Consider the following 25,314-nt stretch of genomic DNA (forward strand, 5'->3'; position numbering starts at 1 on the left):
TAACTTTTTTTTTTTTTTTTTTGACAGGCAGAGTTAGACAGTGAGAGAGAGACAGAGAAAGGTCTTCCTTTTTCCGTTGGTTCACCCCCCAAATAGCCACCATGGCCTGCACGCTGTGGCCAGCTGATAACTTTTAAGTCTTTCTGGACTAGAGGGCTTGTGCTTAATATCATGGATCTTTTTTTTTTTTTTCAAGTTTTTATATTTTTATTTGAAACATAGAGTTGCGGAGAGAGGGGGAGAGAGACAGATAGATCTTCGATCTGCTGGTTCACTCTCTAGAGGACCACCACAACTGGGACTGGACCAAGCCAAAGCCCCCTGGAGCCTGGAACTCCATCGGGGTCTTCCACGTGGGTGGCAGGGACCAAGCACTGCTTTCCCAGGCACATTGGCAGGGGGCTGGGTCGGAAGTGAAGCAGCCAGGGCTTGAACCATTCCCATATAAGGGGTCGGCCTTGTGGGCAGTGGCTTCACCCACTGCACCGCATCACCGGCCCCGTCATCATGGCCCTTTGACATCCCCCATCAGGCTGGTTAGTTATTTGGTTATTGACTTTTGAGCCCTTTCTTCCTCTCTGCTACTACAAGCTTCCCAGATTGCTCTTGTCTGGTCCTGCTTCAGTATTTTTTTTTTAAGATTTATTTATTTATTTGAAAGAGTTAGATATCATCTACCTGCTAGTTCACTCCCCGGGTGGCCATAATGGACCAGGCCAAAGCTAGGAGTTTCATCCAGGTCTCCCATGTAGGTGCAGGGACCCAAACACTTGAGCCATCCTCCACTGCTTTTCCCAAGCCATAGTAAGGAGCTGGATCAGAAATGAAACAGTTGGCACTCAGACCAAACCCATATGGGATGCTGGCGTCGCAGGTGGCGGCTGTATTCCCCGTGCTACCATGCCGTTGTCCCCCACCCCCTGTCCCAGTCTTAAAGTCAGCCATTTCTCTGAGGAGCTCTGGTTCTTTGACTGGAGATGCTGTTAGGGACCCAGAGCTGGCTGCCGGGTGTGCTCATCTCTACTGCAGCTGTTGGAGGGTGTGTGTGTGTAAACACTTGTGTGTGCAACCATCTGTGTCTGGGTGACGCTACATGTGAGTGAGTTCTCGCTCTAAGCTGTTACCACATACGTCACCCCCGCCATTTCCCTGACTGTAACCAGCCCTTCCAGCGGGGAAAAACCTGGCTCCTCCCACCATGTCATTCTTTTATATGTGGATGGCCATCTTGGTATCCGGGGGGGATGGTTCCAGGACCCCCAGCAGATTCCAAAATCTACAAATGTTCAAGTCCGTTACATAAAACAGTGTCATATTTGCGTATAATCGGGACAGTCCTCTGATTATGTGACTTAAAATACCTGATGCAGCGTAGATGCTGCGCTGTACTGTGCAGGGAGCAGTGACGAGGGGCAGTCTGCACATGTGCAGTGCAGATGCAGTTTAGTTTTCAGAATAGCTTCGATGTGCACCTCATTGGATCAGCGACTCTGAACCCCACAGGTACACAGGGCTGACAGTTGGCATGCGTGGCTCTATCAGGTTCTAAACTCGTGGCACCCCAGGGGAGCCGGCTCAGTCAACCAGAGGACTGTTCCTTTGTCTCTAGTCTTAAAAGTGTGGACTGCACCAGCAGGCGAGATTCTCTTTGGGCATGAAGGAGGACCTGCTGCCTGGAGGGTATGTCCACAGCTTTCTCCTGGAACCTGGGAACCCTGATAGGAGCAGAGGAATTACTTCATAACTGTATTCCATTATTTAGTAACAAATTTCCCAGACAGAGGCTTAAAATAGCAGACATTTCTTCCCTCACAGCTCAGGGCATGGCAGGACTCTGCTCCCTCCCAGGCCCTGTAAGAAAGTCCATGCTTGCCTCTTTCTGCCTCTGGAGGCTCCAGACACCCTGGATGGCGGCTGCACAACTTGGGCTCTGCTCCTGCCTTCACGGGCCTCCCCTGCCCTGTGTGTCCCACCGAGCTCATCTGCAGGCCACTAACGGAACCACATCTCACAGGTTCCAGGGACCAGGACAGGTACGGCAGTGCGGGTGTCTGTATTCATAAGGCTGTGTGGTGCAGTGGTTAACGCACCGCACCACCAGGGGCACCCTCAGCCCACCTTACAGTGCCTGGGTTTAAGTCCCAGCTCCGCCTCTGGCTCCAAGTTCCTGCTGATGCACCTGCCGCCTGAGGGCAGCAGGTGAGGCCTCACGTCATTGGGAAACCAGGATTGAGTTCTCCTGGCTCCTGACTGGCCTGACCAGGCCCCAGCTGTTGTGGTCATTTGGGGAGTGAACCAGCAGATGGAAGGTCTCTGTTTCTGGCTCTCTGCTTTTCAGATAAAATGAACATAAATAAGCAGATCTGGGGGGCAGGGGGAGTAGCCGCTCTGGGGTCTGGTGTGCGGGACGGAATTGTGCTGCAGGTGCAGACAGGGCTGGGGTGTGAATTGGCGGCTCTTTTCTCCTGGGGTGGTGCACTCCAGGCCCCGCCTTCCTCAGCCCTGATAGGAGGATGTTTTAGTCCATCTGTGTGCTGAGCCAACCGCTGACGGAGACTGTACGGTTTATACAGAACAGCCGGGCTGAGAAGTCCCGGGTGAGGCTGAGGGCCACATGCGGCTCCCCCTCACAGGAACTCACGGCCCCTGCAGTGACCTGCGGCCCACCATGGCCCACGGCCCTGTCATGGCCCACGCCCCATGGCCCCACCACAGCCCACGGCCCAGTCATTGCCCTCGGCTCTGCCGCAGCCCACAGCCCACGGCCCCACCACAGCCCACTTTCCAGTCACAGCCCATAGCCCAGTCACGGCCCATGGCCCCGCCACGGCCCCATGGCCCCACCACGGCCCCCAGCACAGTCACAGCCCACAGCCCACAGCCCCGTGGCCCCACCACAGCCCACGACCCAGTCACAGTCCATGGCCCCACCACAGCCCACAGCCCAGTCACGGCCTACGGCCCCCGTCACAGCCCACGGCGGCACCGTCGGTCCCTGTTGGCCCCTTGGGGATGAGGTTTCAAACAACACATGTGAAAGCCCTGCTTCCAGGACAGGCGGCCTCCTGCCAGGCACCCCGGGGTGTGTCACCGCCTGTTGAGGCCCCTGTCCTGTTGCCCCCTGGTCAGGTGAGAGCCTGGCTTTTCCCATTTGCATTCTGCCGCAGCGCCTTCCCCGTGGCTGGTGCCCGATGGTTTTCGACAGCCGGAGTGACGTCACGTCATGGGGTCCTCCTGCCCAGAGTCCGGGTGGCCACATCCACTCCAAAAGCCTGCGAGCGACCCTGGATCATGAGTGTTAAGGGAGAGTTCTTTGAGCTGTCTTTTTTTTTTTTTTTTTTAAGATTCATTTATTTATTTGAGAGGTAGAGTCACAGAGGGAGAGAGAGAGATATCTTCCATCCACTGGCTCACTCTCCAAATGGCCACAGTGGTGGAACTGGGCCCATCGGAAGCCAGGAGCCAGAAGTCTCTTCCCAGTCTCCCACGTGGGTACAGGGGCCCAAGGACTTGGGCCATCTTCCACTGCTTTCCCAGGGCGTAGCAGAGAGCTGGATCGAAGGAGGAGCAGCCGGGACTCGAACTGGTGCCCATATGGGATGACGGCAACACAGGCAGAGGCTTAGCAGTGCCCGTGAGCTGTCATTTGTTTCCGAAGAATCACAGCTGCCCACTTGCAGTCACGTTTTGTCCCTTGATGTGGGCGTCCACATTGTTCGATGCAGATTGTAAAAGCCAAATGAACACTCGGAGAGGAAATCAGCTCGTGTCAGAAATGAACGAAGAATCGCCTGGGGGTGGTCGTCCCCGGGAGGTGTTGTGTAGTCGTCACAGGAAGACGCGTGAGCAGCGGGGCCTGTCACGCAGAAGGCAGGTGCGCTGCGTGGGTCAGCGTTCCAGGCTTGTGATTGGCTGGGATGTGTGGAGCAGGCGTGGCTGCAGGAAGTGTCCAGATGTTTCCCACCAGGTGTCTCTGGCCTCGGTGGCCACGCCCCCTGCTAACTGGCTGCATGGAGCAGACACCAGCCTGGGCATCAGTGCATGTTTCTGTCGATAATGAGCGCAGGGAGGCTGGCTGTGGGACGAGAGCCGTACAGGGGAAGACAGCGGCTGCTCTGGGAAGGAGGGAGAGGCGTGCTTGGTGCTCAGGTTTCTCTGTGGCCTCGTCGGCTCCAGGGTCTCCTTACCAGAAGGTTGGTTTCTCTCAAGGTCGGCTTTGTGATCCAGAGCTCAGTTGGCAAACATCTCTTTACCTTCCGATATTTGAGTCGTGGCAGCATGAATAATGGCCATGAGGATGGCAAGTGGGAGTGTGGGACCTGCCCAGAGGCTGGCCTGGAGCTCGGCTCCTGCAGAGACGGACACACTCAGGCCTGAGACGGACATACTCAGGCCTGCAGAGATGGACACACTCAGGCCTGCAGAGACAGACACACCCAGGCCTGCAGATGGACACACCCAGGCCTGAGACGGACACACTCAGGCCTGAAACGGACACACTCAAGACTGCAGACGGACACACTCAGGCCGGCAGACGGACACATTCAGGCCTGAGACGGACACACTCAGGCCTGCAGACGGACACACTCAGGCCTGCAGACGGACACACTCAGGCCTGAGACAGACACACTCAGGCCTGAGACGGACATACTCAGGCTTGAGACGGACATACTCAGGCCTGCAGCTGACACACTCAGGCCTGAGATGGACACACTCAGACCTGCAGAGACGGACACACTCAGGCCTGCAGAGACGGACACACTCAGGCCTGCAGACGGACACACCCAGGCCTGAGACGGATACACTCAGGCCTGAGACGGACACACTCAAGACTGCAGACACACTCAGGCCGGCAGACGGACACACTCAGGCCTGAGACGGACACACTCAGGCCTGCAGAGACGGACACACTCAGGCCTGAGACTGACACACTCAGGCCGGCAGAGACAGACACACTCAGGCCTAAGACGGACACACTCAGGCCTGAGACGGACACACTCAGGCCTGCAGAGATGGACACACTCAGGCCTGCAGAGATGGACACACTCAGGCCTGCAGACGGACACACTCAGGCCTGAGATGGACACGCTCAGGCCTGCAGAGACGGACACACTCAGGCCTGCAGAGATGGACACACTCAGGCCTGCAGACGGACACACCCAGGCCTGAGACGGACACACTCAGGCCTGCAGAGACGGACACACTCAGGCCTGCAGACGGACACACTCAGGCCTGAGATGGACACACTCAGGCCGGCGGAGCCCCTCTTGCCCTCCTCCGTCCCTTTTCTCCTTCAGGTTTTATTAGGAACGTTGCCAGCATACTCACAAGTGGAGGATAGTAGCCCTCATGCGCCAACCACAGCCTCTGAAAGGGGGCGCACCACCTTTGCTATGGCCGTGCTGTTTCCCACCTCCCTCTGTGTTGTGGGTTTTGTGTGCTTGCTTGCTTCCAGACAGCCTTGTAGCTGGTGATGGAAGTGATGTAATTTTACCCCCAAGTCCTTCACTTAGATCTTGTTAGAAGCAGAGCTGCCGCCTGTGACGCCGGCATCCCCCAGGAGCAACTGTCGAGTCCTGGCTATCCCGTTTCCACTTCAGCTCCCCGCTGGTGCACCTGGGAAAGCAGTGGAAGGTGGCCCAAGTGCCTGTGTCCCTGCACCCACGTGAGGAACCTGGATGAAGCTCCTGGCTCCTGGCCTCAGCCTGACCCAGCCCCAGCCATTGTGGTCATTTGGAAAGTGAACCACCGGGTGGAAAGTCTCAATCTCTGTCTCCTTCTCCCTCCCTCCCTTTCTCCCTCCCTTTCTCCCTCCCTTCCTCTCCCTGCCTCTCAAATAAATGAACAAACCCTTTAAAAAAGAAATGTACTTGAGTCCCTGCCACCCACAGGAGACCTGGGCAGAGATCCTGGCTTTAGCCTGGCCCTGCCCTTGCTATTACAGGATTTGGGGAGTGAACGGGGGTGGAAGATCTCTCTTTCTCTCTGTCTCTGTCACTCTCTGCCTTTCAAGTAAGTAAATAAATAGATCTTAAAAAAAATTCTGAGCTCCATAGTCCTTCATCTCGAACATTTTTAGAGTTGTTGCATGTGCTTATGCTTTCATTACCATTTAGATATGTATGTCATGAAGCTGATTTCATATACTTCATATACTTTTGTTAAGGATTTATTTGTGTATTTGAAAGGCAGAGTTAGGGAGAGGGAGAAATGCAGAGAGAATCTTCCACCTGCTGGTTCACTTCCCATGTGACCACAGCCACCAGGACTGGGCCAGGCAGAAGCCATGAACTGAGGACTCCATCTGGGTCTCCCATGTGTGTGGCAGCGGCTAAAGCACTTGAACCATTATCTGCTGCTTCCCATGGGGAGCTGGATCAGAAGTAGAGCAGCTGGAACTCAAACTGGCGCCCACAACGGGCTGCCACTGCAGGTGGCAACTGCTACACCACAGCTCGGCCCCATCAGATAAATCAATCTTAAAAAAAAAAAAAAAAACAGTAAATAGACATGAAAAGATACACACACACACACAAACACAAACACACACACACACGGTTAATCCCAAAGACTTCATCTGTGGGGATTTATTTGTTTATTTGAAAGCCAAAGTTACAGAGAGAGAGAGAAACTCTTCCATCCACTGGTTCACTCCCCAGATGGCCACAACAGCCAGGGCTGGGCCAAGTCAAAGACAGGAGCCAGGAGCTTTTTCTGAGTCTCCCATGTGGGGGCAGGGGACCCTGGACTTGGGCCATTTTCTACTGCTTTCTCAGGCGTGTTAGCAGGGAGCTGGATCGGAAGTGGAGCAGCTGAGACACAAACTGGAGCCCACATGGGATGCTGGTATCACAGGCAGTGCTTAGTCTGCTGTACCACAATGCCAGATCCTCATACCTGTTTACTGTTGAAAGACATTTGGATTATTTATGGTGTTGGGTGATGATGAATAGAGCTGCTGTAAACATTGTAAATAGGTTTCTACGTGAAGAAAGTTTTCATTTTTCTAGGGCCGATCCCTAGCCGTGCACTGGTGGGGTCACATGGAAGCACGTGTTTGACTTTATAAGAAGCTGCCAGACTGTTTCTGAGTGTCCATACCCCAGCAAAAGCGAGAGTTCTGGCTGCTCCACTGCTGTCAGCACTTCATAGTGCCAGTTTTCTCTTTTGTTTTGAGGCATCATAATAGATGTGTTACTCTTGTTTTTAGTTATCTGATTTCAGGTTTCTGAGTATCATAAAAATTGGTTTTGATAATCCTTGAATAAGTTACTGAATTAAATTTTTTTGTATAAGAGTATTTCAACAAGTTCATGGAAAGTGGAATTAAATTTATTTTGGTACAAAAATTTTTGAAACCCATGCATATTGGCTCATCGTGTGCATTTTTCAAGAACTTTTTTGAAAACCCCCTGTATATCTGCTATAAATATGATGATTTCTGCATTTAAGTATTTTATACTGAAAAACAAAACCAGAATATCACGTAGAAGCCATTAAATCTGAGCAGTTGAGTGCCTGGGGAAGGGTGGCAGAAAAAGTGTCTGGAACAGCGAGTCCTCTGCAGCGACCCCTCCGTTGTGCACATCCCAGGAGCGTCTCGTTCCTGTTGTACCGTCAGTGAACGCTGAGGCCACATCTGATTTTCCCGCTGGTTTCCTGTTAGGTTAGATTCATCAGTGAACAGTTCATTGCATGAGAGCAGACTGGATGTAAGTGGACAGTACTCTCCGGACTGTCTGAATTACAGTGTGCGCCATTGTGGTTTAAAGAACGGGCCACTGTGATGTGTCTAGCAGCAGTCAAAGCTTGCATTTTTTATGTTATCAAAGCACAGTGAACTCAGGAAGAAAACCACTTGAAATGTCCACTTGTGGCGTCAAGATCTCCTGTCTTCCTCTTTGGGTGACCTAGGCACCGTGGCCCCTGGTTACTTCACAGTGTGCAGCTGGCTCCAGGATCAGTTACCAGAACGCCCCTGTTAACGGTTCTCACCGTCTCACTCCCTCTGTCACACGAGCTGTTCCAGTCTCCCGGTGCACAGAGTCATTGCTGAGGGAGACCCCGTCTGTGATTTCAGGCCTCACCCGGGGGCTTCTGGGTTAAGCTTCGAGTTGGTGGTGGGCTGTGAAAAGCAAGAAGTGATTTCCAGTGTCTGCTTGGCAGTGAGGTGGCTCCGGGGTTCTGCTGTGAGACTTGAATCTCCCTTGCGTTGCTTGGGGTTAGTCCTTCCTTCCTAACACAGGGCGCTGGGGAGAAAACCTGAGCTGGCTGGGAGGGTGGAGGGCAGGTAGTCCGTGGGCTCCGGAGCTGGATGCGTTCTGGAGGGAAACACTGGGACACTGGTTCAGAGCCGCGGAGAAGTGGGGTGAGCTTCGGCAGCCAGGTCAGTTACGGCATCAGAGGAACACATCCGTTGACTGTTGACGTCTGCTGTGATTGGAGTAAGTCAGAGAGTGAAGGACTGTCAGGATGGCACCTCCGTTGGACTTTGTTGCATTTAAAATGTAGTTTGCGGGTCTTTTAGAAATAGGTTGAATAAAGTCATACATGCACATAAGAATACACACGTGTGTGTGTGTACAGATAGATAGGGTTGGGCAGAAGGGATAATGGAAGTGGGTTTTAGGATACCAGACTCATACACCTGCTGCCCCCTGGTGGCAGCGTGTTGAGCAGTGCAGTTCAGAGGTAAGTGGGGGGGGGAGGTGGCCTTCCTGAGGGCTGGAGCTGGGAGGCATGGTCTCCCTGTACCCGTGATTACCGCCTGTGTTATTACCTGTGTTTTCTTAGGCAGATGTTTTAGTGCAGAGCCCAGACTGCACCTTCTCCAGCGTGAAACTCAATTTCTAAAGCGTTTTGCAGCTTCAGCACCTGTGACGGCGATGCCATCGGCGAGTATGGTAGAAAGGAAGATGTCGAGTTCTGCTTTCCCGCGGGCAGCTGGATCATAATAGATCCAGGTGCTCTATCAGGAAGGAGGTCGTAGCTCGACGCTGGTTCAGCTCCGGCTCAGCCTGCGTACAGGCCTGCCTGCCTGCAGCACGGCCGTGGCCGTGTAGGATGACCCTGCTTTGTCATGAAAAGATCGAAAGGTCCATCGATTGAAACGATTCTGTTTTTAGTTGTGGAACAAAGCACGCACACGTTTCCGTCGTAATCATGTGTAAGTGTGCGGCCAGCGGCGCTCAGTGCCTTTACGCTGTTGAGCAGCCAGCCTCAGAACTTCTCCAGCCGGCACAACTGGAACTCCAGCCCATCAGACAGCACCCGATTCCCCGTGCCCCCGCCCCAGAAACTAGCGTTCTGCTTCCTGTCTCCATGGCCTTGACTGCTGTAGATACGTTATGCGAGTGTAACCATACAGTGATGGGGGGGGGGCGCTTGTTTCCCTTAGCATAATGTTAGCATGTGGTACATGTTGTAGCATGGGTCAGAGCTTCCTTCCTTGATAAAGCCGAGTGATTTTCCATTTCTGTGTATGTACCTCATTCTGTTTACCCATTCATCCTTTGGTGGATGGGTACTGGGCTGCTTCCACCTCTCGGCCATGGTGAGTGATGCCATGACCATGGGTGTGCCACGGTTGCTAACCCGGAAAAGGACTTGCATGGTTTTTTCCTGTGTGTGCAGGATTCCATTGTGAAGGGAACAAGTCGACTGTTCCAGTAACCAGTGTCTGGCTGGTTGTGTGGGTGAGGGTGTTTTCTCATGGGTTCATAGAGCCAGTGGCCAGGGCTGGCCGTTTGTAGACTGTGCAATGACCCAGTGACTTTCATGTGTGTCGAGTAGCCTGAGCCTTAGCCGGAGCTTGTGAGATAGGCGAAGGGAGAATTTCTGTCCCTGAGCCAAGTGCGTCACCCAGGAGCCACACCTAATCCAGTCCTCTGATTCCCACTGGTGTGCACAGCCTGTAGAAGCCTGGGCACTGGGGCTGCCTCCAGCACCTTCTCAAGGCAGGGCCACCAGGAAGCAGCGCTTCCCAAACACCTCCTCCTCGTTGCACTCACATGCGACAGGCACTTGGTGCTCTCATGCGCCTCGCTCCGCACTCCTCAAAGTGCTGGGGTCTCACGGGGCCGAGAAGGAACCTGAGGCACAGAGGTCTGGTCATCCGCCAAGGTCTCAGGCGAAGGCCCCGCCCCCACTGCGGGCAGGGTGGAGGTGTGGGGGCGTCCTGGGGCCCACGCTGACCAGGTTGTTCAGGTGAGGGGATGCTTGCAGCAGGGCTGTTCCTCCCGAAGCTGCTGCCCTCCCAGTCTGCAGTTGGCACTGCCCGGCACAGTGCCATGGCCCCCTGCTTCCAGTCAGCAGCACCAGCCAGACACCCTCCGTGGCGAGGCCTGGCTCCAGAGTGGGCCAGGAGGGGGGCGGAGAGGCAGGAGGCGGGGCTGGGCTAGGCCTGCACAGTTTGCCACAAATCAAGGAATCTTGCTTAGGCCAGCAAGTGATATGCAGAAAGAAACATGGAGCAAAGTTCAAGAAGTTTCATAGGTAGCTGGTGGGGCAGTAAAAGCAGCAAGGGATCAGAAGTGCTGACCCCAGGAGTTAAAGTGTCCCAAGAATATTAATGTTTAATGAGGCATGGGTGAGGGTGGCTGAGCATCGACCTTGGGCACAGTCGGCCGGCGAGGAGGAGGAGGTGAGTGTTGGAGGGCTGGGCGAACAGGGGTGTGCGTGACCGAGGGGTGGTCTTGGGGCATGTGCTTAGGATTACTGACGCCCCCTGGGGGAGGTGAGGGAGCGCAGGCTGATCCTGACCCAGTCTCAGCACACACTCCAGTCCCGTTAGGTCACGTGCCCAGACTCTGTAGGACACCCTGCCCCAGAAGCAGCCTCGGACAGCAGATCCTTGGCCAGGAGTCCAGGGAAACAGAGACAGGCACCTGTCCGTGTTTTGACTCTTGTCGGGTTTTGATGTTTTTGCCGTGGGTTCACATAACACATTCCCAGCTGGTGCAGGCGTGGGTCACCATCCCCACCGAAAGGATCGGGAGGGCAGCATGGAGAGAGAGCACCTCACTGGGGAGCCGAGAGAACCAGTTACTTAGGTCTGTGCCTGTGTCTGTACTAGTGGGGTGTGGGGTACCCCAAAGGAACACAGACTCTCCACATGTCTACACAGCACCACCAGGTGCCCAGCTGTTTGCGTCCAGGAGTGATTTCCAGGCCCCCCACCCCCTTGACTCCTTTACTTGCAGGTGGATGGCCCACTGGTGAGTCAGGTGCTGCGCCTGGGGCCTAGTGACGAGGTGTCGGAGTTGCCCTTGGCTTACCCTGGAGAGTGGTGGCAGCCCTGTTGCCTCGGGGCGGCGGGGGGGAGGCCTGAGACGTCAGAATGAGGAGTTGTGCACACTGAGTACAGTGGGCGGGCTTTGGTGTTGCTGGGGCTGAACCCGGCTCCTTGTAGAGCCTAAGTGAATGGCGCGGCCGGTTGGTCAGTCGGGCTGCGGCAGAGTGTGCGTTGTAGACAAGCGAGTCGTGTCCCCATCCCTCGTCCCGAGTACACAGGGAAGAGCTGGCACTTTGTGCTTCTTGAGTAAGCGCTGTAAGTCATTCCCCGAGGGGCAGTGTGGTGATGGCTGCAGGACAGGTTGACTGGCGCAACGAGCCCAGGCTCCGCTCCAGTCAGCTTCAAGGGGGTGAGAGGGGCCAGCAGGCCGTCCTGGCCCGTCCCTCGTCTGGGAGCTGATGTCAGAGCTCTGCTCCCCCGGGCCATCCGCAGCACCGGGCTCCTGGATTACCAGGACCAGGAGCTGCTGTGGTGGAGGCCGCGGGGAAGGTGGTCGTTAGCGCCTGGGTTTCCTGCTGAGTAAGCTGCTCATCTCCGTCACTTTCTTTTTTAAAGATTTATTTATTTACTTGAAAGAGTTACAGAGATTTTCCATCCGCTGGTTCATCCCCAGATGGCTGCAGCAGCCAGGGCTGGGCTGGGCAGGAGCCAGGAGCCAGGAGCTTCCTCCTGGTCTCCCATATGGGTGCCGGGGCCCAAGCACTCGGGCCATCTTCCACTGCTCTCCCAGGCCATGATCAGGGAGCTGGATCGGAAGTGGAGCAGCCAGGACACGAATCGGCACCCATATGGGAGGCCGGTGTCACAGGCGGCAGCTTTACCCGCTTCGCCGCAGCGCCGGCCCCCTGTTTCCCACACTTGGAGTAATGCGTACGTCCTCACCTTGGAGCATCAGGAAGGGGCTCCCATGTGCTGTTTATAGGGGTCAACTGAAGCCAGCTTTGAGGGGCTGCCCTTGCAAGAGGCAGGCCAGTGTCAATGCCTCGCCCGTGTTAGGCTAGGTCCTGGCGTATGTGGCGGGCGCCATCTTTAGGGTGTGGTTTTTCTCTTCCTTCTGCCCGGTAGGTTGGGGTCTGTCTGCATGCTAGATGAAGGGCTCCCCCATTCGCTGGCGGCTCTCTGAGGAACGCCCAGTCGTGCAGGCGGGTTTGCAGTCTGTAAACGCCCACCTTCTTTCCTTCTGACGGCTGGACAGCTCTTCTCTGAGCCGGCACCTCAGCTCCTGGGCTAAGTCCCAGGCAGCAGCACCGTCACTTGTCGCGCCTATGGTTCTGTAACCCCTTTGGTGGCCCTCCACTGTCCATTGTCCTCACAACTGCGAGGTTGCCCTGCGTCTGGCTCAGGCAGGGGCTGGGCCGCCAGGTGCATTCTGCCGGAGCATAGAGTCTCCAAGGTTTCCAGGCTTCATGAAGGCGCTCATTTTCCCAGTGGGCAGCAGAGTGGCAGGGTTGGGCGTGGCCCCCGTCTCTAACATCACACTCGGCTTATCCAGGACGGCCCACTACTCTAGGTTACGTGAAGAAACGGAGATGTCGGTCACAAAACCCCAGGCAGCTGAAGGGAGGCCCTGGCCAGTGATGTGGGCAGGAGGGAATGGCAAGGACAACGGGTGCTTGGCACGAGTGTGTGTGCCCTTGAATTCCCTCTAGGGCCGGCTGAGGAGACGACGTGGGGCCCACAGCCCACATGCGTGGCTGGGCCTGGAGCCCGGGGCTGTGGGTTCCTGTTGTTCCGGAAGCACAGATGACTTATGCTGAGAGAGGAGAATGCAGGGAGACTCCCAGCCGTCGTCACACAGCTTGGAGCAGAGGGGAGTGGCAGGCCAGGCCGGCGGAGGAGAGGGGACTGGTGGCACTGGCGCTCTGCACAGCAGTCGGAGGGCGACAGAACGACCGCGCTCAAATGCTGACGATGGGCAATCTGGCTTTCCTTTCCCACGTAGATCGGCTTCTGGACTTAGTGCAGTAGAATTCACCCAGTTAGTACTTAAAGTTCAGTGCTTCTTCCTTGCGCCCAGCCTGCTCTCGCTGGCAGCAGCCCCCAGCAGCCACTGTGATTTCTGTCCCTACGATTCTCCTTGTCCAGAATGCCAGTGGATTTGTGCAGTACGAGTCTGGCTTTTCTCACTCAGCACGTGTGTTTGCGGCTGAGCCACATGATCGTGTGTGTGTAACTCGACTTGGTTATGCATTGTCGAGCTGTTGGACGTTTGGGTTGTTTCTGGCTGTTGGCGGTTAACTGGGAGAACTCCTGTAGCCCTTCGTGTACAGGTCTCCATGCACACATATGATTCCGTTTGTCTTGGGAATATCCCTGAGAGCGATTAGATTGCTGGGCTCCACGGTCAGTGCATTTTTAAGTCTATCAGACGCCGGCAAGCAGTTTTCCAAAGTTGTTGCACCACCGGCATTCCCGGAAGCAGGGTCTGAGGCTTCCAGTTACACCGCAGCCCAGCCAGACTTCAGCCAATCTCCTCCACTGGGTCGTCCCAGCAGGTACCTGATGGCAGCCCAGCGTGGTGTGGTTTTTTCAAGATTCATTTATTTACTTGAAAGACAGAGTTACAGAGAGGCAGAGAGAGAGAGAGAGAAATCTTCCATCTTCTGGTTCTCCCCAAATGGCTACAATGGCCGGAGCTGGGCCCATCCGAAGCCAGGAGCTTCTTCCGGGTCTCCCACGTGGGTCCAGGGGCCCAAGCACTTGGGCCATCTTCTACTGCTTTCCCAGGCCATAGCAGAGAGCTGGGTCAGAAATGGAGCAGCCAGGTCCCGAACTGGTGTCCATATGGGATGCCAGCGCTGCAGGTGGCACTTTACCCACCATGCCACAGTGCTGCCCACCCCCTCAACCCCACTGCCTCCCAGGGTGGTTTTGGTCTGATTTCCCTGATAGGACGGAGAGCGTGCCCTAGCAACATGGAGTGTCTTTCCATGTGCACACATGACGCGCCTACCTCTGGGACGGAGTTTCCTGCTGAATTGGGTGCCCACTTCCCCCTGTGGATTGTCGAGTTCCCCGTGGACCCCGGGTACAGCTGCAGCTCCGTGCTTGCCTCTTCAGTTCCTTTCAGAGCAGACCCAGCTTTGGTGCAGTCGGCATTTATTCACACTTCCTGGCTGTGCTTGCTGTCTCCTGTGCAGACGTTCGCGCTTGGATAAACTGAGCTCTGTGCTCTGTGCTTGGATAAACTGAGCGGCTGGAGGGGCAGGGGCTGGGGTCGGTGTGCTTGTGCCACGTGGATCCGCGGCTGCTCGGGCTCCCCAAACCATCTGAGCTCCTGGGCACCTCTGCTTGACCACTGCTGTCCATACGAGTGTGGGGCTACTTCCGGGCCGGCCGGCCTGCTCCATTGATTGAACTCCTTTTTCTTTTCTTGAGATAGAATTCACATACCATAAAAGTCAACACTATAAAGTGTACAAGTGGGTGGTTTCTCAGTGCATTCACAGCTGGGACAGCCACCACCACCGATTCCGCATCACTTTCATTATCCCAAAAGGATGTCCCATGGGTCTTGATGTCTCCTTTTCATCCTGCATCTGATGCCACGCTGCCGTCTGCATTGTGGCTGTGTAGTAAGTATTGGAATGCAAACTTTGTTCAGCTTTTTCAGAGTTGCCTCGGCCGCTCTAGAAGCTTTAACTTTTATGTGCGTCTTTGAATCGGTTCATCAGTTTCTACACAGAAACAACTGCTGGGACTTCTGTAAAGATGGGGCCAGCGTTGTGCTGCGGCAGATTAAGCTGAGACTTGGCCACCGCAATCCCATCTTAGAGCACCAGTTCGAGTCCCAGATGCTCTGTTTCTGGTCCAGTTTCCTGATAACACACCTGGGAACGCAGTGGAAGACGGCCCAAGTGTTTGGGCCCTGCACCCATGCGGAGGACCCAGATGAAGCTCCTACCTCTGTGCAAGGTTGTTTTTTTTTTTTTTTAAGATTTATTTATTAATTTGAAAGTCAGACTTACACAGAGAGAGGAGAGGCAGAGAGAGAGAGGTCTTCCATCCATTCATCCATTGGTTCACTCCCCAGTTGGCTGCAATGGCCGGAGCTGCGCCCATCTGAAGTCAGGAGCCAAGAGCTTCTTCTAGGTCTCCCATGTGGGTGCAGGGGCCCAAGCACTTGGGCCATCTTCTACTGCTTTCCCAGGCCATAGCACAGAGCTGGATTGGAAGTGGAGCAGCCAGGACTCACACCGATGCCCATATGGGATGCTGGCACTGCAGGTGGCGGCTTTACCCGCTATGCCACAGCGCCGGCCCCATCAAGGGTATTTTTTAGTCATAAAGAAATGCTGGCCGGCTCCGCGGCTCACTAGGCTAATCCTCCGCCTAGCGGCGCCAGCACACCGGGTTCTAGTCCCGGTCGGGGCGCCGGATTCTGTCCCGGTTGCCCCTCTTCCAGGCCAGCCCTCTGTTGTGGCCAGGGAGTGCAGTGGAGGATGGCCCAGGTGCTTGGGCCCTGCACCCCATGGGAGACCAGGAAAAGCACCTGGCTCCTGGCTCCTGCCATTGGATCAGCGCGGTGCGCCGGCTGCAGCGCGCCGGCCGCGGCGGCCATTGGAGGGTGAACCAACGGCAAAAGGAAGACCTTTCTCTCTGTCTCTCTCTCTCTATCCACTCTGCCTGTCAAAAAAAAAAAAAAAAGAAAAGAAAAGAAATGCTTGTAGAACCAGGGCTGTTTGTGTTAGCTAGTTCTTCTAAGTGAGCTTTGGAATTTTCCCCTTTGCCCTGAGGTGTGCAGCTTCTTGGCACAGAGCTGCTGGCTGCCTCCCCTGCCCTCTCAGTGTTCGTAGTATGCACCGTCCCGTCTGCTCTGTGACTTCTCACGCTGGTGACTGATGTCCCCTCTCTCCCCCCTCTAGAAACGCAGAAGGGCATACAGTGATTCCCGTGTAGCACCCACGTTCAGTAACATTCAGGGTTTCGCCGTATTTGCTCCATCAGTTCCCCTTCTTGGATGTGCTGACGATTATTAAAGTAAGTCGCAGGCTTTTGGACATTCCTCAACCCTGGATAGGCCTATTGGCATCTCTAAAGCAAGGATGCTTTCTTAGGGAACCTAATGCCATTGTGAGGTCATGGGCCTGTCAGATCTCCCCAGTTGTCTCAAAATTCCATTTGCAGTTAGATCAGAATCCAGACAAGGCCTGCACATGACCCATGGCTGTTTTGTGTCTTAAGTCTTTTAGTCTGGGGCAAATTGCCCCTTTTTTGTTTTAATAACACAGTCATTTCTCTTTACAAGGCCCCATGTTTTGGGCCTCTCTGCTTCCAGGTGGTGTACTCCTGTGACAGGAGTTTCTTCAACCTGAGAGTGACAGGATCACGAGGCGGCACCTTCTGTCCCCTGGGGAGCCCCCCCCCCCACTCTGCCGCGCTCTCAGATGCTGGGGAAGCAGACGGAGGCCAGACACCCGTCCACTGCTCCGTGTGGCTTACAGTGAGTGCACATTTATGAGAGTCCAGCACCCATCAGGAACGTGTAGAAGCATAGAGTTTGCCGGGGTTTCATAGCGTGAGCCTGCTGGGGAGCCAGCAGCCAGCCCGGAGGCCTGGCACACCGTCCTGCCTTCGGCACTCGGCAGCACAGAAGTGCCTCGTCTGGCTGTCTTGGGCCTGACGTCTCTGGCAGCGCTGCTCCTGGTGATGTCACCATGGCGCGTCTGTCCATTCTCATAGCTGCAGAGTGTTCCAGACTGTCCTGAGGCTGTGAATGCCTTCAGTTGTTTAACATCTGGGTGGCCTACAGTTTGGCGCTATTAGAATATTCTTAGCTACGTCTTTTTTTTAAAAAATGTTTACTTGAAAGGCAGTGCAAGAGAGGGAGAGAGAGGAAGAAGGAGAGGGACAGGGAGAGAGGAGGAGCTTCCATCCACTAGTTCACTCCCCACGTGGCCACATCAGCCAGAGCTGGGCCAGGCCAGATCCGGGAACTCCATCTGGGTATCCCACATGGTGGGCAGAGGTCTAAGCACTCAGGCCATCTTCTGTTGCTTTCCCAGGTGCATTAGCAGGGAGGTGGATCGGAAGTGGAGCAGCCAGGACTCGAACCAGCACGTGGAAGGGATGCTGGCTCTGGGCAGGAGGTGGCTTAATCCACCGCACCACGGTACCAGCCCGTTGCCACTTTCTGCTTCTCTCTCAGGCACGGGAGCAGGAAGCTGCGTCAGAGGCAGAGCAGCCGGGGCTTGGGAGGTGCTCAGTGATTGGAGGCCAGTGTCGTTGAGCAGCGGCTTAGCCCACCGCACCAGCCCAGCCCCTTATGCCGACTTTCTGATGAACCTGTGTCACACTTCCGCCTGCCTGCCGGCCCTCGGCTGCACACAGTCCAGCTTCATAGACACTGCCACTGGGGGTGCACTTGCTTATTTTTTAAAAACACACATCTGTCCATGTCGCCTCCCAGGCTTCCCACCTCTGAACGGCCCCCACCATAGAGCAGCCCAGACTGAAACTTGCAGAGCTGAAATCCAGAGCCTGTAGGGGGACTGAGGCCCTAGCGGCCTGGACTGCACAGCGTGCTGCCCTCCACAGCAGCCCAGGTCCCCTCTGCTCCGCTCTCCTCTTCCCGCTTCACCTCTGCCTGCCTGCTCCCTGTGTCCCCTCCTGCGGAGCCGGTGCAGCCCTGTCCCCAGTCTCCTCCCCGCCCCCACTGTATCTGCCCCCAGCAGGGAGCAGCTCGGGAGGAAGGACTGTCGTCTGACTTATCCACAGTCCCTGGCACTCAGCACAGTGCCTGGCCCGTAGCCGCAGCTCAGAACACACATGACCTTCCAGCCAGCGTGGGCGGACCGAACGCGCAGCAGCTGCTACCCACAGAAACTTAGCGCCCGGGGGCCACTCCTGGCCTCGCAGAAACTGTAATCTAGCTTTGGTTTAGAGAGTTGGAAAGAGGGGCTCAGAGCCTGGCCGCTGATGCGGGAGCAGCAGGTGTGGGCTGGTGGCAGGCAGGTTCACGTTCAGAGTGGTGGCATGTGCTGAGAGGGCCAGTGCTGCGCTCAGCGGAGCACCGCCTGTATTCTTCTCCCGACCAGTGCGTGCCGGGGGGAGGTACGTGGGTTTGGTGTGAAGCCCAGGCTGTTCTGCATCATAGCTGTGCTGTTTTAAGAGTCAACTCTTGCAAGCCTCGTTTCCCGAGTGGGAAGTGGGACAACACCGGTGTGGCGGGGCTGTTGGAGACTGGGGAGAAGGGATCAGTCCCTGAGAGCCCCCGGTATCCCCCACGCACTACTTTTCTCCCTCCCTCCTGGGGAGATGAGGGAGGTCCCAGGACAGGCTCCAGCCCATGTCCTGGGCGGCCCCTGCCTTCCTGAAACACGTGGGTCTGGCTGCACTCACAGCTCGCCCTGCAACCTGGTGGGTGGTGAGGGTGGTGAGCCCAGGGCCCACGGGTGCCGGCACCCACACCAGCCACTTCGGCGACATCCAGCTCCTGGCGACAGAGGGTAGCCTACCTGGACTGTGTGGTCCTCTTGCCCTCCCTGTGAGACAGGGCCCCCGCCCTGGAGAACTGCCTCCCTGCAAGATGGGGAAGGGAGAGAGAAATCCCTTAACTCGAGAGTGATGAGATCATTGGTGCAGTAAAGCAGAGTCAAGTCCGTCTGGATTTTGAACCATGGGGTCAGAACAGCTTCTCGGGCCCAGTGTGCCCACTCCTCTCCCTTCCTCCAGTCCCCCACTCCAGGCATGCGCCCTGCTACAGAGCTGTGCGTGTGGCTAGGGTCCTGGTTTTCTGAGAGAGAGGTAAAGCTCCCATCCACTGGTTCACTCCCTAAATGCCTGCAACAGCCAGGGCTGGGCCAGGCTGAAGCCAGGCACTGGGAATCCAATCCAGGTCTCCCACACAAGTAGCAGGAATTCAGGTCTCCCACAGGAGTACCAGGCTCCCAAGGTATGCAGAGCCAGGACTTGAACCCAGGCCTGCCCCGGAGTTGAAATTCTCTCTCTCTCTCTCTCTTTTTTTTTTTTTTTTTTTTTTTTTTTTTTTTTTTTTTTTTTTGAGAGGTTTTCTTTCATCTGGTGGTTCGCTCCCCAGAAACTGGCAACAGCCGGGACTGGACAGGCCAAAGGCAGGCACACAGAACTGTATATGGATCTCCCACGTGGGAAAGTGGGAAACAGGGACCCAAGTACTTGAGCCGTCACCTGCTACTTCCCAGGGTACATATTAGCAGGGCGCTGCAGCCAGGCACTCAGATACGAGACGCAGTTGACATAAACGCTGGGTCAAGTGCCTACCCAAGAGAGGAACCTTTTAAAAAAATATTTATTTATTTGAAAGAGTTAGAAGGAGGAACAGAGACAGAGCTTCCACCCGCTGGTTCACTGCCCTGATGGTTACAAAGGCCAGGGCTGGGGCAGGCCGGAGCCAGGAGCTTCTTCCAGGCAGGTCTCCCACAAGGGCGGCAGGGGCCCGTTGACTCGGGCCATCTTCTGCTGCTTTTCCTGGGCCATTGGCATGGAGCTGGATCAGAAGTGGAGCAGCTGGGACAGGAGTTGTAGGTGGTGGCTTTTCCCGCTACGCCACAGCGCCGGCCCCAAGGTGGATGTTTTTAAGGGGCTGACACTAGGACCTTTGTTAGCCCCTAGGGATTGGGAGGCTTGTGAACATGACCTTCGGGGGGGGGGTCCCTTGTTTCCTCACCTGGGGGAGTTGCTGATGCAGGCGTGGGAAGGGCCGCGGCTTCCTGGTGTTGGCCTCCTCGGCTCAGGCGGCCCAGGGCCAGAGAGGAAAGTGCGTCCTTCCTTCTGGTTTACAGCCACGTCTTTGTTTATTTTTTACTTTAGAAAGTGGTTTTGGGAGAGTGAAACGGCTTCGCTTCTGTAGACACAAACGTTAGACCACTGCTACGCTTGAGCTGCTCAGCTGGGAAAATGGCTGCAGAAAACACAATTTTCCTCGTAACTGAAAGCACACTGTAAGCTAAAGAATGCAGCAGCTCTATTTTTTTAAAGCAAAAAAAAAAAAAAAGCTATTCTATAGTTTCTCAAGTTTATTTGGAAAAGTTTTTACCCCGAAAGCAGCCAGTGTCTTCCCTGCTAAGCAGCAGGCAGTCTGGGAGGGGTCTAACACTTTCCCGCAGTGACAGACCCTGCGCTGGCTACAGTTGGGCATCAACCCAGACAGGCTTGTGGGTGACATCTGGGCTCTGGGGCCCACCCCACACACACCAGAGAGGCCCTGGGGTTGTGAACCCGGGAGGGCTGGCTGCTGGCTTCTGCTGGTCAGCGTGGAGTGTTTGATGGGAACGGGGCAGACTCGGCTCCCGTGCAGTCGGGGTCCCAGGAACCCCAGGCAGTCAGGAGGTCTGGGACTCCACACTCGGGCCAAGCCAGGGAGCAGTGGCCCCGCAGACTCGGTGCGCACGCCGGGCTCGCCCCTCCTCACTGTGATATTAGGGTTTTCACTTCATTAGCTGCTTTGCGTGAACTGAACTTGGGGTAAGTACCTGTGCACGGAAAGGCTCTGAGAGCTTTGGGGATAGGTGATAGTCAGCAGACCCACAAGGTCGAATTTTCAGTTCTGTGCTATCTATTTATTTTAATGATTTATTTATTTCATTTGAAGTTACAGAGAGGCAGAGAGAGAGAGGTCTTCCATCCACTGGTTCTCTCCCCAAATGGCCTCAACAGCTGAAGCTAGGCCATTACTAATCCAAGAGCCAGGAGCTTCCTCCAGGTCTCCCATATTCCCTGCTCTCCCAGGCCACAGCAGAGAGCTGGATAGGAAGTGGAGCAGCCGGGACCCGAACCGGCGCCCGTGTGGGATGCCGGCACTGCAGGCGGCGGCTTTACCCGCTGTGCCACAGCGCCAGCTCCCGTGCTTCTGTTTTTTAACAGACTTTTTAAAAATGTTTAAAACTTGAACTCTGTGTGTGTACGTGTACACGTATGTGTGCACGTGTGTGTGTGCACGTGTGTGTGTGTTGGAGGTGATGCCTCATCTCTCTGGGGCACTAACGCAGCAGTTAACTGTCCGGGTTTGCCTTTCTCCCTTTGTCCACTGCGTCCTGCCCGTCTGATTACCTCCGGGGAGTCAGCATCCCTTCAGAGGGCTGAAACTGGGTTTAATAATGTTCTTAGTGAAAGGTAATCGTCAAGGTAAATCTGTTGCTGCCACCAAAGAATTGAATCCGGATCCGCACTGTCCGCTGGACGCACAGCTCGGGTCACTCCTGGCCCAGCGGCTGCTGTTGGCACAGAGGCCAGGGCACCACTGCCCAGCTCACGCGGTGCTCTGCAGCCGCTGGCTGGCCTGGGGTTCCCTTGAGCTCCTGACTCCCCGGGAGGCCCTGGGATGGGTGGGCTGCGTTCTTGCTGCCGTCTCGGTGTTTCCTTCACAGTGTGGTTCAGGTGTCATGCCTTGCAGGACACAGGCGCTGTGGGTCCTCTTCCCCGGGTTCCTGCTAATCCCTCTGGCCCCGGTGGTTGGGTTGGGGGCCCCCTGCTGCCGACTGCTGACGGTCGCCAGGAACGTGGCTCTGTCCCCGTGTTCCAGCCATCTGTCCACTGCTCCCCTAGGACACGGCTCCTCCTGACGTGGGCAGCTGGGCCCTCTGCTGAACCCAGGGCGTACTGGCCACCCCTGGCCAGGGCCTCGGCGGGAGTGTTGACCTCTGCCTGTGCACGTTGGAGCAGCTCGGCCTTGCGCATGTTGTCTAGGAGCTGTAAGTGGGCTGCCGTCTTCCCTTCCTCCAGTGTGTGTTGGTGGCAGACACCTAGAGAGGAGGAAGGTGACTGTGTGGAACTGCGGGACTCTCCTGTGGGTCCTCTAAAGCGAGTTTGCGTCCCACACTCCACGTCCCACCCAAGGAAGTGAAACATGAAAATCAAACCGTGCTGACAGCCTCGCCGCGTGTCCGAGAAGCAGAGCCTTGAAACCGCACGGCGCAGTCGTTTCCACTCAGTTTTGGCTGCAGAGAAGCCGTGCTCCGGGAAGATGCGTGGACGGAGGGGCCAGGCAGTCTCTGCCCTCTCGTGTTCTGCCGCCAGGGAAGACCTGTGGAGGGCGCGTGGGTCCCGCGGTGGCGCGCTGGGACAGGGTGCGGGTCTTGGCTCCTCCTTGACCAGGGGGTTGCTCCAGGCAGAGTAGACGGATTTTGAGCAATTGCCAGTTGACCTAAACGCTGCACCCTCCCGCAGCAGGCCTGGAAAAGGGTTCTCTAGGCAGGCCATGCGCTGCGTTTCTCAGGGGCTGAGGGTCAGTCAGCGGCCGGTGCCAGAGGGGCCCTGGTCCCAGGCATCCCTGGACCACGGCACCTGGGGCTGCTGCCCTTGACTGCCTCCTTCCCAGGCGCCCAGGGAGCAACCGCCAAGATGGCTGCAGGCCTGTTCTCATTGCGTGTTGGTTCCCCAGAGGAACTGGGTTTTAGGGCAGCCTCCGCAGACCTGTTGTTGTGAATTCTGTTGGTGGCTTTGACTAGGGCCTGGGAAGCCCGTTGAACTGCAGGTCAGGAGCCCCTCGTGAAACCTGAAGCGTTCCAGACCCTGAGGCTTTCTGAGCACCAGCAGACACCGCGAGTGGGAGTTCCCACACGTGGCCGTGTGGGGGTTGCAGTCTAGACGCCGAGGCACTGACACTGCGTGGGCTCGCCCGAGCCGTGTGTGCCCGCCAAGGTGTGTAGGAAGCACACGCGATTTTTCCTTTTCTGACTTCAGAAACCTTTTATTTAAGGAATACAGCTTCATGCATTTCGTAAGTACAACTTAAGGAACACAGTGATTCTTCTACCGTCCCCACCCTCCCATCCACACTGCCACCCTCCTTCCTCCTCCCTCTCCGTTCCCATTAGTTTCACTAAGATCTATCTTCAATTAACTTTATATACATATGATTACCTCTGTAAGTAAAGAGTTCAATGAATAGAAAGAAAAAAACAAACCTGTTCCGCAACACTCAAGGCAAGGGCTGTTCAAAGTCATTGCATTTGAGTGTCAGTTTCACTTCTACAGATTACTTGTAGGGCACACATGGGTTTTGTGGTTAGACATGGGTTCAGTCCCCAACATATTTTGTTAGGTTTATTGGATATTCCAAGCCTGACACCCTTCCGGTCCCTAGAGTTTTGGAGGAGGGATACTCGCTGTGGTGCCTGCAGCTTGCCTTCTCCCCAGGGGCTCTCTTCCTGAGGCCAACTTTGATGTGAAGCCTGCCCCCAACAGCCCTGACGGTGAGGTGCCCAGGTTGGTGTTTCTGACAGCTGACTACCCCACGGGACCACCTCCCACGCTGGTGGAGAGAGAGTTCCCCCCAGCGTCCTGGGCGTGTCTTGCCACAGCGGCAACAGGTGCGCCAAGGCCTGCTGGGCGACCGCCTCCCTGTGTGATTGGCTCCTCTTGCCGCCACCCCTGCTCCCTGGGGAGGTGGGGAGGGACGGCTTGGCCTGGGTCACAGGCTAAGGGGCTGGAGCACTTTGCTCTCTCAGGACCTTGCCTGGCTGGCACGGCAAGAAAATGAGAGAAGAGCCCCTGCCTGCAGATGTGCTCCCAGCACTGTGCGGCCCTGGAGAGGCTGGGGTGAGGCCCTCTTGTGTGGTTGTGAGCCCTGACCTGAGGCCCTAAGTGCGACACGCAGCCCCGAGCCGGCTGGTTTATGGGCACTGTTCCTGCTCTCGTTTGAGCCACAGGTGGAGCTGGGGTTCCCGAAGGCGCGCCAGGGGGTGCTGAGCTGCACGCTGAGGGTGACTGGCCCTTTGTCCGGGTGCTGGACCTGCTGGCTGCCTGCCCCAGCACGTGCTCTGGACCCGGGTGCCCGCTGGCAGGCCTCCGCTGGGCTCCGCGCCATGCTGCCAGGAAGCAGCAGGGGCTGGCAGGGCCCCCGCCCCTGGCTGTGCCTGGTATGCAGGGCCACGGCCCCCACAGGCCCGGGCAGTCCCCTCCTGCTCGTGTGCAGAGGCTTGTGCCCGGCACAGCACCGGGAGTTTGCCAGCTATTCCTTTCCAGCGACTCGGTGGCGGCCACATCGCAGTGGCGATGCTGACACAGCTGCCTTCGCCGCGGTGTGGCAGAACAGTCGGTGATCATCAGTGTGGACAGAGCGCCAGTGCGCAGAGCGGCTGCTGAGGTGGTGTCCAGGGCGCGCGGCGGCGTCAGGGGCCACCGGGTGCCTGTTTGTGTGCACAGACCCCGAGAGCTCGTGCTCCTGGGCAGTCGTGTGGTGGGAGACCCGAGCTTCTGGTTTCAAAGGGGCCGGCGTCTGACTGGGCCCGAGCAGCTAATGTGAGAGGGGTTTGCCGACGGTTCCAGGGCGTTCGGTGGGGTTGGTGAGGGGTTGGCGAGGGGTCGGCCAGAGCAGGAAGCCCTTGTCTTTGCTATAAAGAAACTCGCGAGCACCAAAGGAAAAGCATCAAAGCGCCAACAGGATGCGGCCTGGAGCCCTGCCTGGCACTGTGGCCCAGAGCGCGCCGGGGAGGTGACCCCAGCATGCTTCATGCTTGCAGGTCAGGCCCAAGTTCAAAGTTCAAGGCATTTTGTTTTTTCACCTGTTTCCTAGAGACTTAAGAAACCTCTGAAGATTCAGTGTGTCACTGCCTCAGAGGCGCAGGGTCTTCTCCAGGGAAAACAGTGTTACCGTGGAGGGAGGGCGTGTGGGGCTTCCGTGAGATAAGGGACTGCACCCCCGGCAGGGGGGCCGCGCCTGCTCCAGGCTGATGCCCAGTGCGTGGCTGCCGGGGGTCCCACAGGCCAGGCAGTGGCTCACTGTGACAGTGTGGCCTGAACTGTGTTCTCAGCAGGGCCGTGCTGGCGCCGGCGGGTACCAGTGAGGCAGGTGAGCACGGCACAGGGATGGCGGCTGGGCTGCCCGGGAGCTTCAGAAGCAGGGAGGTGGCCGGGCTGCGCCGGCAGGGCCTGAGCCTGGTGCCCCAGGTCGGGTTTTTCTAAGGCGGTGGTCACTTGACAGCTGGCACTGTGCACAGTGAGAGGCCTGATGGGTGACCTGGAGAGAGCGGCTGGAAGTGACGGCTTGTACACTTCACTTAACGCTTCTGGGGACCACCGGTTTTAACAGAACAGAAAGA

General features: G+C 56.3%; 1 protein-coding gene across 4 annotated transcripts in view; it reads left to right on the forward strand.

The window, feature by feature from the left end:
* GGACT (gamma-glutamylamine cyclotransferase) overlaps positions 1 to 25,314 on the forward strand; it is a 41,727-nt gene that overhangs the window by 6,450 nt on the left and 9,963 nt on the right. The window contains exon 1 of one of the 4 annotated variants that reach the window (XM_008260147.4): positions 7,235 to 10,642. The exons of 2 other annotated variants lie outside the window; for them this stretch is intronic. The gene's annotated coding sequence lies outside the window, so the exon portion shown is untranslated. Of the gene's footprint in view, positions 1 to 7,234; positions 10,643 to 16,720; positions 16,737 to 25,314 lie in introns of those variants that run through there. One more of the 4 variants, XM_070048643.1, reaches the window with a different exon arrangement.

This window comes from Oryctolagus cuniculus, chromosome 9 (genome assembly GCF_964237555.1).
Source record: "Oryctolagus cuniculus chromosome 9, mOryCun1.1, whole genome shotgun sequence".
NCBI lineage: Eukaryota > Metazoa > Chordata > Mammalia > Lagomorpha > Leporidae > Oryctolagus > Oryctolagus cuniculus.